The 19,029-nt window shown below is 34.0% G+C and overlaps 1 pseudogene; it reads left to right on the top strand.

Moving 5' to 3' along the window:
* Positions 1-19,029, top strand: part of LOC128172639 (neurogenic locus notch homolog protein 1-like) — a 128,196-nt pseudogene that overhangs the window by 77,879 nt on the left and 31,288 nt on the right.

The raw sequence follows: 19,029 nt of genomic DNA on the forward strand, positions 1-19,029 counted from the left end.
ATGTACATGATAAATGATTAAATTTAAAAAGAACCCAGATATAGATCAATCATCTGTTTTGTAATACTTCCTATGTATATATACATGTACATGTATTAGTTTGTGTTTTGTTCTATACTATTCATGTTCATGACTGTAGTATGGCTTAGTCTTATTTTAAAACACTACTGTATAACATATGAATAAGATAAAATTCATTATTATTTCTAGTTCTCAAATGTCAGGGTGTCTCCAAGGGGACATAATCTATATACAATTTTACGCGCAATGACACAAAGAGCAAAAATAAATTATATGGTTTAGGGATGAGGATCTCAGATCTCAGAAGTTAACAAAATATACGTCAGTGTATCATATCATTTCCTATTTCATAAAGGTGGGGGGGGGGGGGGGGGTTAAAGACAACACCTGGGGGTCATTAATGTACTTTACATCATTAGATGCATCATAATGACATTAGAAGATATTTTGTGTTTTCCTGTCTTGTGGGGTCAGAACAGCTAGTCCCATAAGGTCATGACCTACATTGTATTTGATGTATTATAATACATTAAGAAAGAAATACTCCTTCCTTCCTATTATAACTCATATAAAAACGATAAGTGTCTACACCTACTTACATGTAATACACAAATTTAATAAGAAATTGTTTATACAGGGTCAATATGGGGTCAACTCAATAGTGCATGCAGTCTGACAAATGAAAAAAAATAACTTTTGCAACTAAAATCACAGAAACTTTACAAATGCGATAGGATAGGTAACGATGATAAGCTTATTTAAATATTAAAAGATGATGATACAGTATGCTGTCAAAGGCCTAGGGAGATCAATTTAGAAAGTGAAAGTAGAACTTATATATGTTATGTTGGCATCTCATTATATTGTGCTACTGCTACTACATGTATTATGCTTACCTAAATTGGTCCACAATATAATGATAATCCAATTAAAACACAATAATGAATTCTATTAGCTGATCTTAACAAATCTGTTCATGCATACGGAAAACACAGACATGTATGTATGGGTGTTGCTAAAACGCGGAACGGGAAACGGAACGGAAAGCGGAACGGAATGGAAAATATCATCACGTTTATTGCTTAAAAAGGGTATAGACTGGCCAGAAACGATTTACTTTGTATCTTTTATTGTCCCCCGCCGCAACGCGGATTTTCATTAAATTTATACCAAATGTTTATACCACTATTACCTTGGTCAAGTTCGAAAATCAGCATTAGTCGATACTTTTTGTTGGCGTTATGGGACTTTGACCACAATCATGACTCCGTTTTATCCAGAAATTTACCTTGTAAGCGCTCTCATGCCTACAAATTTTGACAGATTTTCATTAAATTTATACCAAATGTTTATACCACTAATACTTTGGTCAAGTTCGAAAATCAGCATTGGTCGATACTTTTTTTGGCGTTATGGGACTTTGACCACAATCATGACTCCGTTTTATCCAGAAATTTACCTTGTAAGCGCGCTCATGCCTACAAATTTTGACGGATTTTCTTTAAATTTATACACATTGTTTATGCCACTAATACCTTGGTCAAGTTCCTAAATCAGCCTTGGTCGATAGACTCGATACTAGTATACTTCTTGACCGGCGGGGGACCCTGGAATTCTATTCTTGTTTATATTTAATGAATGATTATCAACATGTTGTTTTCTTATTAATATTCATATGAATATCTATCAATTATAGCATTGTATTCATTCGGCTTTAGTTGAGTACGAAACGGAAAAATCAAAAGTATTCGAATTGTGAAACATTACCATGATTAAACGAGCAAATTAGCTATAACTTTTTACTTATTTTTCTTGTATGGTATTGCTGGCATATCAGCGTAACGTACGCAGTTAGTGAAAGCGTTTTATGCGTGTTTTGAGTATTTTTATATTTCAAATATGATGTACATGTATATACTTACATCAAAATTGAATTTTCGGTGTTCTAGACGATCTTTTATCATACAGACGATACAGTATCATTGAGATGGAAGAAAAAAAACCGTAGGACTGACGACATTAAAAATTAAAATACAGTAAACATTAAAATACCCGGTAATTTGTGAAACTAGTATTTTTAGCAATGCAATTTTGTTTACGTTTGCATTACTAAGCAGTTGTTTATTCCAGCAGCTATATACATATGATCCGAATAGAGAGCTCTAGACGTTGCCTGGATTGATTTTCCGATTATATATTTGGACTATATGCCGTCGATCCCAAAATATTCATGCAGCACATTTGGACGATTTATAATGGAAAATGTTGACATCTTTTCTTCATTTGGAAGTCACTCAGAAGACCTTGCAAAATTTTTCAACACTATCATCCGGGTCTGTTGAAATGTAAAACCCCGTAGACTTCTTTATTTTTAGCCGTGTATTTATGCCAGCTGATAAGCTAGAGAGGACGTTTTAAAGAAAGAATAATGAGAATGTTTAATGCTTCTAAGAGAGAATCGCTTGAACCCTGAGGTATATATAAATATACAGCAAAAAGTGAATCGAGGATATTTTGGGACAGAATATAGTGGTCAATGCATGTACTGTTAATTTTTAGGAAATAAAAATTCTTGAATAAATAATCTAATATTGCTAATCTTTCAAAAAAAATGAAAAAGGTACATAAAGTATATCGTTTTAGCATGATTAACAAATCTATGAGATAAATAACATTAGATAAGATTTTCCGTTTTCCCTTCCGTTCCGCTTTCCGTTCCGTTTTCCGTTCCGTGTTTTAGCAACACCCATGTATGTATACACGTGAACCCATCTAATCGAAGAGCTGGGTAAAACTAGTACCCGCTAATGAGACATGCAGACCTGTGTTGTGTACGTAACTTCAGACAAAGATCATTCATTTGTAACATGCATGTATTTTTATGACCTATTATTCAAATCCACTTGCACTAGGTAAATAACAGGACACCTGCATATTGTGATGTACATGTATACTTTCTTTTGAGACAAACAATAAAGTATATTAAAGGACTATATATGATAGGGGCGTAAAATGGCCCCCTAAAATGAACATCATCATTTTACTATCATTCTTTGTTTTCTTGATACAGCTATGTATGTGATGTGTTTACATAATATTCATTTTGGTTCAAGTGCCCACAATTTAGAAATATGACATTGTAAAGACAACCTTTTCCCGCCATTTTTGCATTTTTAACGTAAAACAGCTTGTTTTCAAGCAGTTTTTCCTTCCAAAAACATAGAGCGCATTCTTGAACAAATAAAATATTTTAATCAGAGATGTATCTAGCCAAGACTAATAAGTGACAAAAAAATTTTCCTTGTTCAAGCATGCGCTCTATATTTCCTATTCGTAAATATATAAGAAAAATGTCAATTTTTAGCCGATTTTGATTGAATTATAGAAATGGCGTCACTTCTGATGTCATATACTGCTAGGGAGTGCAAATAAATCAAATAAATAGATGAAAAAATATATTTTATATCAACTCTTCTAAAAAATTAGTTAACATTTTATTGTACCCGAAACGCTTAAAAAATGGCGAATTATGGGGGCAAAATTTAACTCTTATCGTATATAGGACACCTGCATATTGTGAGTTACATGTATACTTTCTATTGAGATTAACAATAAAGTATATTAAATATTGATTAAATACCCCCCAATTATGTTACCTAACATTGAAGCGCAATGGGTTAGAGCGTTTACATGTCTGTAAGAGCATTAGGGTCCAAGGTGTATTTTTGGTAATTTTACAATTAATATAAGTGAATTTTCATGGGGGGGGGGGGGGTCCGGACCCCTCACTCCCACCCCTTCTCTAAATCTGTGCACACAATGATATGTTCATGTAGGCAAACAGAAGCAAATCTAAAACCGGCAACCGCCACGGGGAGGGGGCATATAATTTAATTTCTAATTTTGTTTGTAATAATTATAAAGACCATTATACTTTTTATGACATAAAATGTTAAGATTATTGATTAACTGGAAATTCACTACAAAAAGCTCTACCCCAAATTGCACATAAAGTGCTGCTCATGTCACGATGTGTATTATGATATGGGAAGGGATCTCATCCTTCAGTTATAAAAATTATAAATTTTAATTGTATTACCGGAGCTTGCATATAGCCTTCATTTTTAATTAAACTGGTACAAAACAGTGTTATTTAGGGGCAAACACATGGTGCGGGTATTACTGTCTAATGACAGCATCTAGTTATTTATTGTAATTTCGTTGACAGTTCTGCCGAACATCGCATTAGGTAAACCTGCCGCACAGTCATCAACATTTCATGACTATAACGCCGCGTATGCAGTGGATGGCAATAGAGGAACTGACGTTGCTGTCGACAAGTGTACAGTTACACGTGATGGCGACACAAGTCCTTGGTGGAGGGTGGATCTACAGGCTGTGTATAACATCACATATGTCAGAATACTCAACAGAGGAATAGATCAATACGGAACAGGTAGGTGTAAAAAGTAACAACATTGCAAGTATTGACTGTGCTTTTTATGTCCATACCTTATATGTATAACATCACAACTGTCAGAATACTTAACAAAGGAATAGACGGGTAAGCGTATTTATCAACAACATTAAAAAATCGAAATATAGCAAACGTTGAGGAACCTGTTGCTAAAATTCTGGTTAATTGTTTCATAGCTTTGATCGAATGAACCCCCCTAAAATATTGTAATATAATAGCGTCAAGTCTAGCTTGTTTCCGACGATGTTCATTGAAAACATTACATTTAATATCTAAAATATTAATATTTTTAGAGAAGTTTTCCGTGACCTTAACCCTTGACTTAAGCAACCCAGTTCAAGCATTTTGTTTTACTTAGAAACTTGACGTAAAGCACCGCAGAGAATATGATAGAGTGATTACTATAGGGCAAATGCATAGTGGGGCATCAATTAAACTGCTAATAGTAACAAAAGTCTACTACACAATTAACGTTTTCCCTAGTCATCACGATATAGTTGTAAATAACACGTGATGTGAATCATTTACAACAATAATGATATATTTACATCCACCACGTATGATTCCCTCTACTTCTTACGAAACGTTATGGTAAATGTATAGCTCTATAGAAACAAAAATACTGAAATCTACACGCCGTTCATTGATTGGTCGAAACCTACATGTACAGCAGCCTACGTAATACCACGGACTGCACAAAACAATCATGATGACGTGAGACTCAAATTCCAAAAGGAGGCAACTGTTACTTTTTGATAACACTCTGATGTACACAATGTACATTAACAGCACTTTAGTGGAATTTACCTACATTTTACAAACAATTTATTAATTTGTTAAAAATAGATGAAAATATTTATGTGTAATAAAAAAACAATCATGATGACGTCAGACTCAAATTCCAATAGAAGACGATATAGCTGTTACTTTTAGCTAACGTTCTGGTGAACATAATGTACATTAACGTCATTTTAGTGGATTTTACCTACTTTTTACAAACAATATATTAATATGTTAAAAATAGATGTAAATATATATGTGTCATAATATAAAATACTTTTTTGATGATTCTTGCCGGTTATAAAGGAAGCCATCATTGCAGAAAAAAAATCAAAATAACCCGCTAAAGAAAATGATTTAGCATACTTATTCCTACCTCATCTTACAATTAAGGTGCATAACATGTGTCAACTTTCAACAAATCTATTTGTCAATATTAGGCACATTCATTGTAATTATGACCCGGAACAATATTATAATCGCCAAAGCAAGATCTCGTCAAACCTTAAACATTCTTATTTATTACATTTTTCTTGAAGAATTATCACACAAAATTTCAACTTTTTCTTTTTTACGTTATAAACAAAATAATCATAATTTGATTAATGTGTAGCCTTTATGGATGAGTCAATCATGCAAATTATGAAAATAAAACTTGTTCTGGGAAGTGTAATTTAGGGGAAATACTTGGGTTAGGCCTTTTCTGTGTTATATTTATATGTAGTAGTTACCCCATATTATATTGTTGGTTATGTGCAGATACCCGATGGGCGTGGTCATAATGGCACGAGGGAGCGTATCTGCACATAATCAACAATATTATATGGGGTAAGTTACTTGTACTATAGTTTACGATTATTCATTATATCTTATTATTATAGTAATATCGGGAGGGCACTTGCGTCTAATCAATACGGTGTCAATGCGTTTGTCTTTATATATGTACATTGTACTTCTTGAATTTCCAAAATGACTTTCTATCCCCAACAAAGATTAATTATTCTTCATTTTTTGAAAACATTCATAACCCTAATGAATAGATCGACTTCTCATTGTTATATTTTTATTTCATATTCATTCATTTTCCGACTTATTGTACCGATATTTGCTTCAAAGAATTAAACTTATTAACACAATTTCATATGTACGAACCCTAAATTGGGCAATGCATCTGTTTAAATAATTGAAATTAAATTTAAATTGATGAAGGTAATTAGTTTTTTAAAATCTTATTTCATACTATGTATCAATGTATGTTTTTTAAAAGTGGCTGAAAAAACATGTGTATTTTGAACAAAATCAATCACAAAGCAAAAAAAAAAAATTAGTTGAGAAATGCATGACGCGAAACCGTGATTGGGTAATTTCAAATTCGATTGGCTACCGCTATTCACTCAGTCCACAAAACAAGTCTTCTATTCAAACGCTTTCTTATCACGTGATTGACTTTCTATAAAACCTGTTAACAGGATACCCTTATTTCATTTAAGGTAGCTCCATACTCGTAAAATTCTCTGAGGAAAGTTGAAAAACCGAACTGATTTCGACTTAATAGACTTAAATGTCATGAATTGTTAGAAAAAATATACATGTCATCACACTTTTTGAGATGCCAGATAAACATAAACTAAAGCATATTTTAGCATTAGAAAAATGTATTTTTTTCTGTTAAAAGTAAAATCTTGTAGGCAGAAATTTGTTTTTCTTGTTTAATTTTAATGTCAACTTTATCAGAAAACTAAAATTACAAAAATATTTTAAAATTAATCGTTGGAATAAGAAAAACTACAGCAATTAGACATACAACTGAGAGAAAAGTCAGAAAAAGAGTTATTTCCCCTTTGCATAGATAAAATATATAAAAATTTGGAAATTTAGTATAAAATTAAGTGCGAAAATATCTTTAACCTACCAAAAATTCTAATTACATCCATGTGATTATATTCACATAAAATAAATAAAACTATCTTGCACAATTTTTAAAGAATTCAAAGCTTTACAAAAAAGTGTGACGTCACAGAACACTGGATCTACTTTAACAAACGTTTCTCTACTTGTCCGAACATATGGAGAGAAATATTAAGTCTTTTTGACAAAGCCATTGCCGATATTGATTTGTCTCGAGTTAAAAATGAGATTTATTTGACGAACTAAATTTGTCGAGTCATTTATCCGTGTTGAGTTTTGGCAATTTTGATCTGGAGGAAGCTCTTACTGTGGAGTATTATGGATGCGCTAAAAACAACTTTGTTGATGTTGTTTTTACTCGAGATAGTGGGCGGAGTTTTATAAAAGTGTGGGGTATGTACATATAACCCACACTTTTAACAATAGAAATCTCGCCAAGCTATGGTACAATTAAATATATTGTGCATATTTTTGTGACCATTAGGCCTACAAAACAAAAGATAACAGCATCTAGTTTACACCTGTTATTTGACTTTATTTAGATTTGGCATACCGACTTCAGGACGTTACCGTCACTGTAGGGCTGACAGAATCTGATGTCAACACTCCCTGTGGTTACTTTGCTGGACCCGGTACCGCGTCACAGCTGGTCGTCATCGACTGTCCGACGACACCACAAGGAAGATTCGTTAAGATCTCCAAGAGAACTACGTTTCTCACTCTTTGTGAGGTTGAAGTGTTTGGCATCCCTGTCTAATATTCATTATAGCCGATTATTAAGCTGAAATGTTGCCGACTTCAGACACATGTATATGTTTTCGCATCCTGAGGAATTGATTATCTGTTCCTATTCAATGTGACTTTTCAAATCGCTTCAAGTTAAAATTCTACAGCTATTGCCCTATTTATACCTTTATATGTTTTTTGCTTTTAGTGTTACATGTCTACCTTTTATTTATAAACTTACTTACATTGGATATACGTACATGTAACTGTAAAGCTTTTTAATGTACCTTTATACTTAATTCAACGTATTTTAAATTATTTTGATCAGTACGTATTGGTTTTATTTCTGTTTACTTACTGTGGTGTCAATAAATTCCACTTATGGTATATTTTGTTTTCTTTTTAATAGAACATTAATTAGAGCATGGTAATTATTTTTATAACAAAATATATAGAACTTTTTTCTAATGGTTTTGTGTTTTTGATTTGAAATCTTTGAAGACATTTTGAAACCAAAACCTGTTTTGATTGCTCTGTGCAGATTATTTAACATTTAAAATTGTCAAAACTAAAATATCAACCATTTGATTTCGTTACGACCCGTCGCTAACCCGACGGTTTTTAAAGCTGAACACCGCTCGTATATAGGCACTGTCCGCCATATTTCTTTTTCATCACTGCTGTCCTTACAACCCCTATATAAGGCACAGGCCTCTAAACACTTAACAGTTCAAAGTACTTTGCTGCAGAGGTCTCACCTGTGTGGACGTACATCCTCACCTTGTTACTCGGTCACGCTGAAATTATCTAATTTTACACACTTTTTCATTCCAGGAGAATACTAACATCAAATGAATCGGACAATGTATTATTTACAAGCAAAACATGTGCATGAATAAGAAATAAATGCATTAAATCCAAAGACCACGAAAGGAATACCACACGTCGGCCACGAGTTTCAGGTATTCAATCGGTTATAACGAAATCGAAGGGTTTATATACGGAGTACCTGTGTGCCGGTGCCTATTTTTGAGCGGCGTTCAGTTTTAATGTAAATCTGGGTGAGGAAACGTCACACGTACTTTGCAATATATATATATATATATATATATTTGATTTTGCAAATATCCATACTAGATAGAACTATCGGACGATATCATAGCATCATTCTCTATCATTTCATTGGAAACATTAAGGATTAAGTTTACTCAGGGCGAAAAAAAAAATCCACTAATAGGAAGAAAAACTGTTCATTGTTCATTGTAGCCCAACTATTGTGGTGCTATTTTTCACTTTCAAATAACTAGGTCAATGACATATTTTTTCTGCAATTGACCTCAAAATGTTTTTTGAAAACAATGTCAAAATTTGTCAAAATTTTCTTTATTCTTTAATTTTTGAAAATAGTAAAACAATTTGTAGGTTGGGAAATGATAAAATACGAATAGCTTTACAATTTTATATTTGAATAAATCGCTTTAAGCTCATATTCTAAATTCAATTCAGTTCGAATTTTCTCTATCAATTTCCAAAATTGTACCCATTTTTGATTGAGTTTTACAAAAAAACTGACTAATAGACGCTCCGAACCATTGATTGCCTAAAACTGTTATTGTCTGTATTATTTTGACATAAACATTATATAAGGTCAATGATCAAAATTTCGAGATATTTTATCTTAAATGGGCTTTTTTAAAAAACGTTCTTGATATTTAGACTAATGGTAAGCATGAAAAGTTAAAATGAATATTTCATTAAAAATCAGAAAACATGCGAAGGTGACAATGACAATATCGCTTTCATTTACTTTGATCAATAAACCTCATTGTGGTTAAACAAAGCCACTTGAAGATATCTACTTTAAATAATACATGAAATGAAAAACTCAGTGATGCAACAACTAACTGGTTTTAGAAGTTTCACAATACAGTTACATCTATACAGGTATAAAGTATCAGCTCCCTGATTATACCTGCACTTTCTAAAGGGTATATTGTTGTTTCCCTGGTCCGTCCGTCCGTCATGTTTTACTTTTTAAAAACTGCTCTTCCATCCCATAAACCAGCAGGCCGAACTCTTAGCGCTTGATTTGGGGTGTCATTTTGTTTTATAATAAAGTTTTTAAAAATTACCTGTTAGTCCTTGAGGTTAAATAATTACGTTTTTTTTTTAAAAAAAAAAAGAACCCCTGGATCCTTGAACTCGTCTCATGTTTTTGCCACAGACTAGTCATAAACTGGCTTTGAATTTTGGCTGTTTCAAAAGCATTGCACATGCCCTGTACAAAATCAATTTTTCTGCACATCAAGGTAGAAATTCACACTTGTTGGGAGTAGATTCATCAATCAAGCTGAATCAAGATATGAACCCATAGAGGGTGACGCCCTGGCTTTTGCAGATGGTGTGGATAAGGCCAGATACTTTATACTTTGATGAGACAATCTCATCATCACTGATGATCACAAACCTCTTTTAAAAATACTTGGAGACAGGTCCCTAGACGATATTCCGAATTCCCGACTTTGAAACCTTAATGAGAAAACACTGCGATATCGATTTCGCGTCACTCATATCCCAGGCGTGCGGCAACCTGCAGCTGGTTGCCTCTCGCGCCACCCAGCACGAAAACCAGAACAACTGCACCTATCTGATGACATAGCCTCTTTCAGCCATGCCCTTCTAAAATCTCATTTTCTTGCTAGTATAGATTCTGACGATGACCCCGACAATATGGAAGACAACTTAGTCGCTGCAGCAAGCACAACACTCAACTTTATCCCTTCAATCAGTCACGTGGGACAGAGTCCGCATAGCCACTACTAGCGATACCAACATGCATCAGCTCCTTCAGCTTATCGCATCAGGCTTGCCTGAATCCAGGCACGAATTCTCCCCTGTCCTACGAGAATACTTCCAGTTCAGAAAAAAGTTATTCTATACAAGGCCCGCATTGTTATACCCCCTTCACTTAAGCCTCTTTCACAATTGGCGCACGAGCAGAAGCGACAAAATATTCGTGCGACCGAAAAAAATTCAGATATAAATCGTAAACTGTTGCCGACATAATCGCATTTGAAAAAGTATTTGTACGTAATTCGCAAGATCTAGGCAAGCGTTGTGCGTTGTAAATGCATTATATCTTGCGATATATCTTGCGTCTAAAGCGACTCATCAAGGATAATAAGATAGGATCGCGCGAGAGACCAGGCTTCGGGGCCACCAACGCTGAGATTTTCTCAAATCTGAGATTTCTCAAAAAATTTGAGTTTTTCTCACCAAACTGTGCCACCAAATAAATTTTTTCTCAAACTCAGATTTGTCTTTGAGTTTTTTCTCAAATTTGAGATTTTTATTAAACGTGCGTGCCACCAATGTTTTTTCTGACTCAAATGAGAAAAAAATTTGAGATTTCTCAGAAAATCTTGAGATTGGTATACAGTAACCTCAAATAAAATCTCACGTGAATTCACTCATCAAAAATGGCCGTCAGACGACGTCTGCAACGTCAACGTCGCCGTCGCAATAGAGTTCCGAGACGTTTCAATGATCGTTCCAATCCCCTAGAGACCCTCAATGAAGCTGAGGTATTCGAAAGGTATCGATTTGTCCCAGAAACTATTATGTTCCTTGTGAGTTTAATGCAAGACCGGTTAACATACCACAGCCATCGTAACAACCCTCTTACCCCTCTGTATCAAGTTTTAGTAGCGCTACGCTATTTTGCTACGGGGTCGTTTTATATTACCATTGGGGACACGCTGTTAGTATCCAAGAGTTCTGCAGGGAGAGCCGTACGTCAGGTGACCGACCTTCTCTGTCATCATGTCAAGGAATTTCTTCGTCTGCCTGGCAGAGATGAGATTTCTGGCATAAAAAACAACTTCCATAAACTTGCAGGTAAATATAGCGTCTGCATTTTGTTGACCTTCACCCAATAAGTAATGAATCCTGAACCCGATCACACATAGACCTACATAATTTGCAAATGTTTTACCGGTATATAACGGTACTTCTTTACTTACAGTACACATTTGTATAACACTGTTCATACAAAAAAAAATCAACAAAAAACTCTACATACAACAGCATTACATAATATGAATGGCTGAAGCAAATAAAGGTTTTATCAATGCATGCGCGGATCTAGAGTTTAATCTACATTAATATCGAAAGGTGCCCCCATTCCACCTTAAATTCACAACATGAAGTACACCATAAATAAGCCTCTGACCCCCATGGTAAACAAGTTTATCCCTATGACCCCAATGAGAAGTTATGGATCCGCGCATGTAGTATAAGAATAATAGTGGTGGATCAAACGACTTGTCAAAATTTACTGTGTTTCATTTCATTTGTTTCTTAAATATTCGTGTTTTTTATTTTTAATTAATGAACTCAAATGTTTCTTATTAAAATTATCGGTATCACAAGGGCAGATGATAGATCTAAAGAAAGTACACAATTGAGGACCCCCTTCCCCCACCCATCCCCACCCCCAATTATAAAATAACACGTGTATTCATGTTTATGTTCATGCAATATAATAATAATATTTTATCACAGGATTCCCGGGTGTTATTGGTTGTGTAGATGGAACAATGATAAAAATTGTATCCCCGTCAGAAAATGAAGCAGATTATTTATGCCGTAAAGGCTTTTATGCGCTCAATGTACAGGTAAATAAACAATTAAAATATTGAAAGATAATACATCTGTTGTTCCATGTATTTTTTTAAAACTATTTAAACAGCAAGTCAACTTGAACATCTTTTTTCCCCCATGTTTTAGATATACCCTTCTAAAATATATATATATATATATATATATAAACATTTTCAGATGACATGTGATCCTCAGTTTAGAGTGTTGGATGTCGTTGCAAAGTGGCCAGGAAGTGTGCACGATGCTCGAATTTTCAGGGAATCCAACTTATGCACACTTATGGAAGAAGGCATGTGGAAATTCTGTACCAAGATGTTCTGTATTTTTTAATTCTTGATACACTGTGTATGAGATATTTCACGAAGTACAAGCTGAAATTTCAATGAGTAATTATTTTAAATATATTGATAAACAGGGCATCTATCGGGCTTTCTACTAGGAGATTCTGGATACGGCCTGAAACCTTATCTCTTGACCCCGTATATAGCGGAAGATGCTCCTGGAAACAGACGCTATAATGCAGCACATTGTAGAACAAGGTTACCTATTGCATAATGTTTTCTGCCTCAAAACGAAACAAACTTTGTAAATAAATTGAAAACTTACAAAAATCAGTTTCACACCAGTTATTTTCTAAAAATCAGCCACAATGCTTGAGTATGTCATTAAATTATTGCTACCTCTATAAGGCACATACATGTAGTATCAAATGTGCAATCACGTATAGTGGAATATGATAGTAAAGCGATATTACATTTCACTTTAAAAATCCTATTCATTGCTGCATGTAAGTTCTTCAATAACATTTCAGAGTCACGATTGAGCAAACATTTGGAATTTTGAAAAAGAGATTTCATGCCCTCGACTGTGGCCTTCGGACCAAGCCTGAAAGAGCGTGCAGAATAGTGACAGCATGTGCTATTCTCCACAACATAGGTATTCAACGGAGGGACATTCTGAGAGACTCAGACTTGACGAATGCAGTTGATGTGGCCGTGGACGTCAACGTTAGGGTTCCAGAAGACGCTGTAGGACGCACCGTGAGGGACCACGTGAGAGATACATACTTTTTATGAGTACGTTTCTATGCAAAGTCAACATCTTAGAATTTTAATTATAAAATTACAGTTTACAATTTACTACTTTATGTAACGGTACCTTATACATATTACTAACATGGTGAATTGATTAATGAATAATTATAACTAGAGGTACTGTGAGCAAGCTCACAATTAATACCCCCCGCTAAGAAAAAAAAATCATAACGCGTGTATTTTTGCTATAATATAGAAAATATTGGATGAATCTTTTTCACTGTCCATATTCTATCAATAACAACTGCTTTATTTTTGAAAACTGTTAATTTCTAGCTTCTAATATTTCCATTAATACAAAACATGACACAGACAGAATTTAGCTTTTTTGAAACGACCTTGAACTTTCTCAATTGACCTTGGGTCAAGGTCATGACACACCCTTTAATCATAAGCAATCTTTGTGTGAAGTAAGAACTTCCAATGTTTCCCCATAAGAAAGATATGGACCGGACACGAATTTTGCATTTTTTTTTTGCCAGTGACCTTGCCCTTGTCCGAATGACCTTGGGTCAAGGTCATGACACACCCTTAGGTCATAAGCAATCTTTGTGTGAAGTAAGAACTTCCAATGTTTCTCCATAAGAAAGATATGGACCAGACACGATTGCACAGACAGACGGACGGACAGACAAGGTGATTCCTATATACCCCCCCCCCCCAACTTTGTTTGCGGGGGGTATAATAATAATGAATTAATGAATGTCAGGAATTTTCACTGACTACAAATAAATACAACAATTGGTGCTAAAATAATCATTGATGATAACATTTAATAGAGTTGAAAACAATCAGATTAAGCAACTTACGTATATACATGTAGTCACATATATCCACCATTCAATCAAATTCATGGACATGTAAACTACTTAAACATTAAACAAGCAATACAACGCATCATCTCAACTTGTTAAAATAATATCATTGTCAAATATATATAAAAGATGAAACAATTATTCTTTCATTACAACTTTCATATAATTCTTACTGGTATTACACACTACAGTGAATAAATCATACTGGCATAAACTTGAAAACTCGTATTGCTAAAAGTGCAATGTATCACAATCATATCATATTTAACATTCTTCAGTGGACAGTGACTTAAAATGCACACATCATTAAGAACAAAAATGACTTATTTTCAAAGAGGAAGCTTATCATCCAAAGCTTAGAGTGGCATAATATATTTTGAATAGTAAATATTAATAAGAGGCCCATGGGCCACATTGCTCACCTGTGCAATATAAATAGCTATTACTTTAAGTATGCTTTATGGGATCCAATACAAAATACTCAACGTATAATTACATGTTTAGGTCTTGTTTACAAAGACGATCAAATATTTCTTCACAAATTTCTATGTTAAACATTAAGCCCCTTTCATTGTTTCATATGTCAGAAGAAGATATTATAACATTTTGTCTTCTATCCTATAAAAAAATTCATCACCTTTATGACACCACCTTATGCATATTATATGAAAATCATAGTTTTCCTTCTTGGATACTGTTTTGACACTATATCATATGTTAAAAGCTGGTATGATAATCATATGTTCATTTCATACAGTATTATAAGATACAATGTTTATCAATACAATAATATAAAATACAATATTGCATCCTTTGATTCTTACAATATAACATAACTTGGGGCAGTTTACGCTTTATAAACCGCGAATATGATACAATATAGTATTATACGATACAATATCATATCACAAAATACATCAAAATATTTACTTTCAGCTTTGAGCTCAGGTGAGCCAAAAAAGCTATTATCTATAAAACATTTGACCTGTTCCAAAAAACTTAACCTCCTCCAGCATCCGAAACCTATAGCTCAGATTTAGCACTCAAGCCTGTCGGGTGCATCAGTATCATAACGCGCACCATCCATGCAAGTTTGGTAATGTTAGGGCATAAGGTCCCCCCCCCCGGACACTTTGTCTCAATGAGCTGAAAAACCAATAATTCTTTATTAACTCCCTCTGAAAGAAGACATGTATTACTTTCTATTTTAAGAAACTGCAATTACCTTCATATTAAAATGCTTTGTTCATAGTTTGGTTAAAATTGACCTTTAGTTCTGAAGATGAAATTGTGAAAAGATTACAACATGAACGATGGCAACAACCACAATAGACAAATTTTTCATCAGAAAAGCTCAAAGTTATATTTTCGGTTCATTAGGAAAAACTCTTCAAAAATGAAGTGGATATATGATTAATTAGGAGTAAAAATTTCATTATATGGCACCAGAAATGTGCTGAGATATCAGCTCTTACCTATCGTAAATTTCTATGTAAAAACTTTCAACATTCATTGCTCTTCAACATTTGAGCTACTACCTCAGGATTATTATTACATAAAATTTGGAATTTTAGGTCATAATATGATTTCTTGGCCACAATGAGCTGTCTCTCGTCTTTCAGCTTCTCTATTTCTTCCTGAAGTTTATCATTCTCTAATGATAGGTTCCTTTCCTCTAGCTCCAGGATGGTAAGCTTCCTCTTTTTCTTACCAGAATCTGTATTATAAAAACAACAACAAAATAAAACAAAAAGCCCATGGGCCACATTTCTCATCTGAGCAATAATAACCATAACCAGATATCTGTGAGCTAATGCTCACTAGTGATACCCCCACCACAACACAACCAGAGCGATCTGCTTTCATCGCGTCGTCAGGATGAACTTCTTGATAGTTAATGTTAATTGCAGTTTTATAAACTACACAAAGCAATTAGAAAGTTTGAAGGGGGCTTAACTTAGAAAAAAAATCTTGACAAACAAGAAAAAAGGGTTTTCTGGTTACGGTTATGTATAACTTTGCCAAAAAAGTGGTGGGGGGAGGGGCTAAGCCCCCTCTTCCAATAGCCCTCAGGTTCCGACGCATATGCTACGCAGTTAAGTGTTTTCTTTGAAGTTCATACTTGTAATTTAAATTTTGGACAAAATCCATTTTATATCAATTTTTGTGGTAGATATAGTTACGTTGAAAGTACTAGCAAATCTTCGAAAATAGGTAACTGAAGTGTTGAAGCAAAGGGCTGTGTCAAAAAAAGTTCTGACCGGAGGTATTTGATAAGGCATCACCCGTTTGATAAAGCAAAGGCTTATCATATGGGTAATGTTGGAATGATCACATGGATATGGACTTGGTTTACACATGATCAAAACATGTGAAGCCAGAAGGGCTTCTCGGAGAATTTGATCATGTACCAACTAAGTTCATTGACCTGTGTACTTTCTATAATTGTTTCTATCAAAATATGATTTAAGAATTTATTTACCTTGTACATCCTTCTTCTTTGCAGGCACATCTGAAGATGCTGAAGAAGAGGTGGAAGGCTGAGTTTCCACTGGATCTTAAATAAAAATTGCCAGAGTTTCTTAATATGCTTGTTCCTATTTTTTTTTGCAACATTTTGGACATGAAACTTCACATACAAATAAGTGTTGGGGTTTGATATACCAGTATATCCTGTACTTAACTTTCTCATAAATGCAACAATTGGTTCATGTTTTTTTTATATCATATACAAAGAAGTGGGTCAGTGCCATGAAATCTTCTCTGGTTTACATTGTGATAGAAACACCACACTGTTGATTTTAATCTCTGCCCTTCAGGCTATACATGTTAACATAAACTCTCAGAAGGGCTTCTCAGAAGATTTGATCACTTACCAACCAAGTTCATATCCCACTGAACTTTTTAACATTGCTGCATATTTATTATTTGAAAAATGCAAATAGTTTAGAACTGTTAGAATTACTGAGATGTTATTTTAACAATAATTCAAGCCTGTGCTATGACTTTTTGACATCATGAAAAAGTTGATACAGAATTAAATGTTTTAATTTATAGGTTCATATAGGGAAACAAAAGTAAATATTTCAATATACAACACAATATAGTTACCCGCTGTATCTTTTCCTCCACATATTCCCTCAAGGGAAGGCCTTCCTTCCAGTTGTTCCAAAATGGAAAGCTCAACTGGTGTGGGGCTTGGTGGCCTGGGACACCCTCCTGTCTTTGGGTGTTTTGATTCTGATAACTTTCCTTTGGCTACAATTGATCATCATTCCTTGTTAGTGAAATTTAAAGATAAGAAGATTATTCAACAATAATCATCATTATGCAAACCAAATATATCACCTAATTTGATTGGCTAAACATTTCATAATATATATCATAACTTGCCTAGTAACGTCATGATACGACATGCATGCCAAACGTTATAATCTGCCTGACATTATAATTGAAATTTTACACGAATCGTCATTTTAACAAACAATATGCCTTATTTTCTGATTTCAGTTGTTCGAATATTATTATAAGGAATGAATTTAATTTCTACCTATGACGTAAATTCATCGGGAAGTGCTCATTCCCACAGAAACCACAATAATTAAGCTATAACAAATTCTAATGATTCCACGGTATAAATTAATCAGTTATACCACATGTACCTACCCCTCTGCTTTAAGTTACTGTACTGGTTGGCAGCCTCCCCACTTGTCCTCAGTATTCCCGAACCACTGCTCCTAAAATAGTATTTATTGTCATGCAGTGATGCTCAATTTGGATAAATAATCTGTGTACATTGCACATCATTATACAATTTATAAAACATAACCAATGAACTGTCTTGACAATCAAAAGATTTCATAATTTATATGCCCCTAAATAAGAAGTAATTTTCACAGCATATAACATTTTTTTCATTGTGTACTGTACTTTAAAAAATATTTCTTCATAAATGATATTCAAATTACTAATGTGCAATGTACACAATCAAGACAAGATATACATGTATAACAAAAACTGTTTGGCTTGCACTTATAGATTTAAGATGATTAAGGGCCTGCTTCTTCTAATCACATTTGATTTATAGAGCAATGCACCGTATTATAAGCCATTAAGCAATTAATTTATCACTCAAGAGGACTATAAAAACAAAACTTATCGCATTTTGTTTTGTTGAAGACTGGTTTTGCATCTGGGGGAAAACCATCCAACTCTGTGAACCCGCATAGAAGTATCAGTATCCATGTTTATTCTATATTTATCGGTCAAAACCATGTGACACTTTGGGAATTCCCTAAAATAAAAACAACAATTTCAACTGGTGAAGATAAACATACCCGTTCACTGCCTGTGCAACCTCTCTCCAGGCAACGTCCTTCGCTATCTTCCCACCCCCAGCACCCTTAAATTTCCCAAACAATAAACCCTCCCTCAAATGCACTTCTTCCACCAAAATTTTCTTTTCTAACTCGGTCCAGTTAGGTTTTTTAATTTTTAAACTGGCGTCTGAGACACTTTCAGAACACTCGCTCGCCATTTCTGAACG

This window comes from Crassostrea angulata, chromosome 2 (assembly GCF_025612915.1).
Source record: "Crassostrea angulata isolate pt1a10 chromosome 2, ASM2561291v2, whole genome shotgun sequence".
Lineage (NCBI taxonomy): Eukaryota > Metazoa > Mollusca > Bivalvia > Ostreida > Ostreidae > Magallana > Magallana angulata.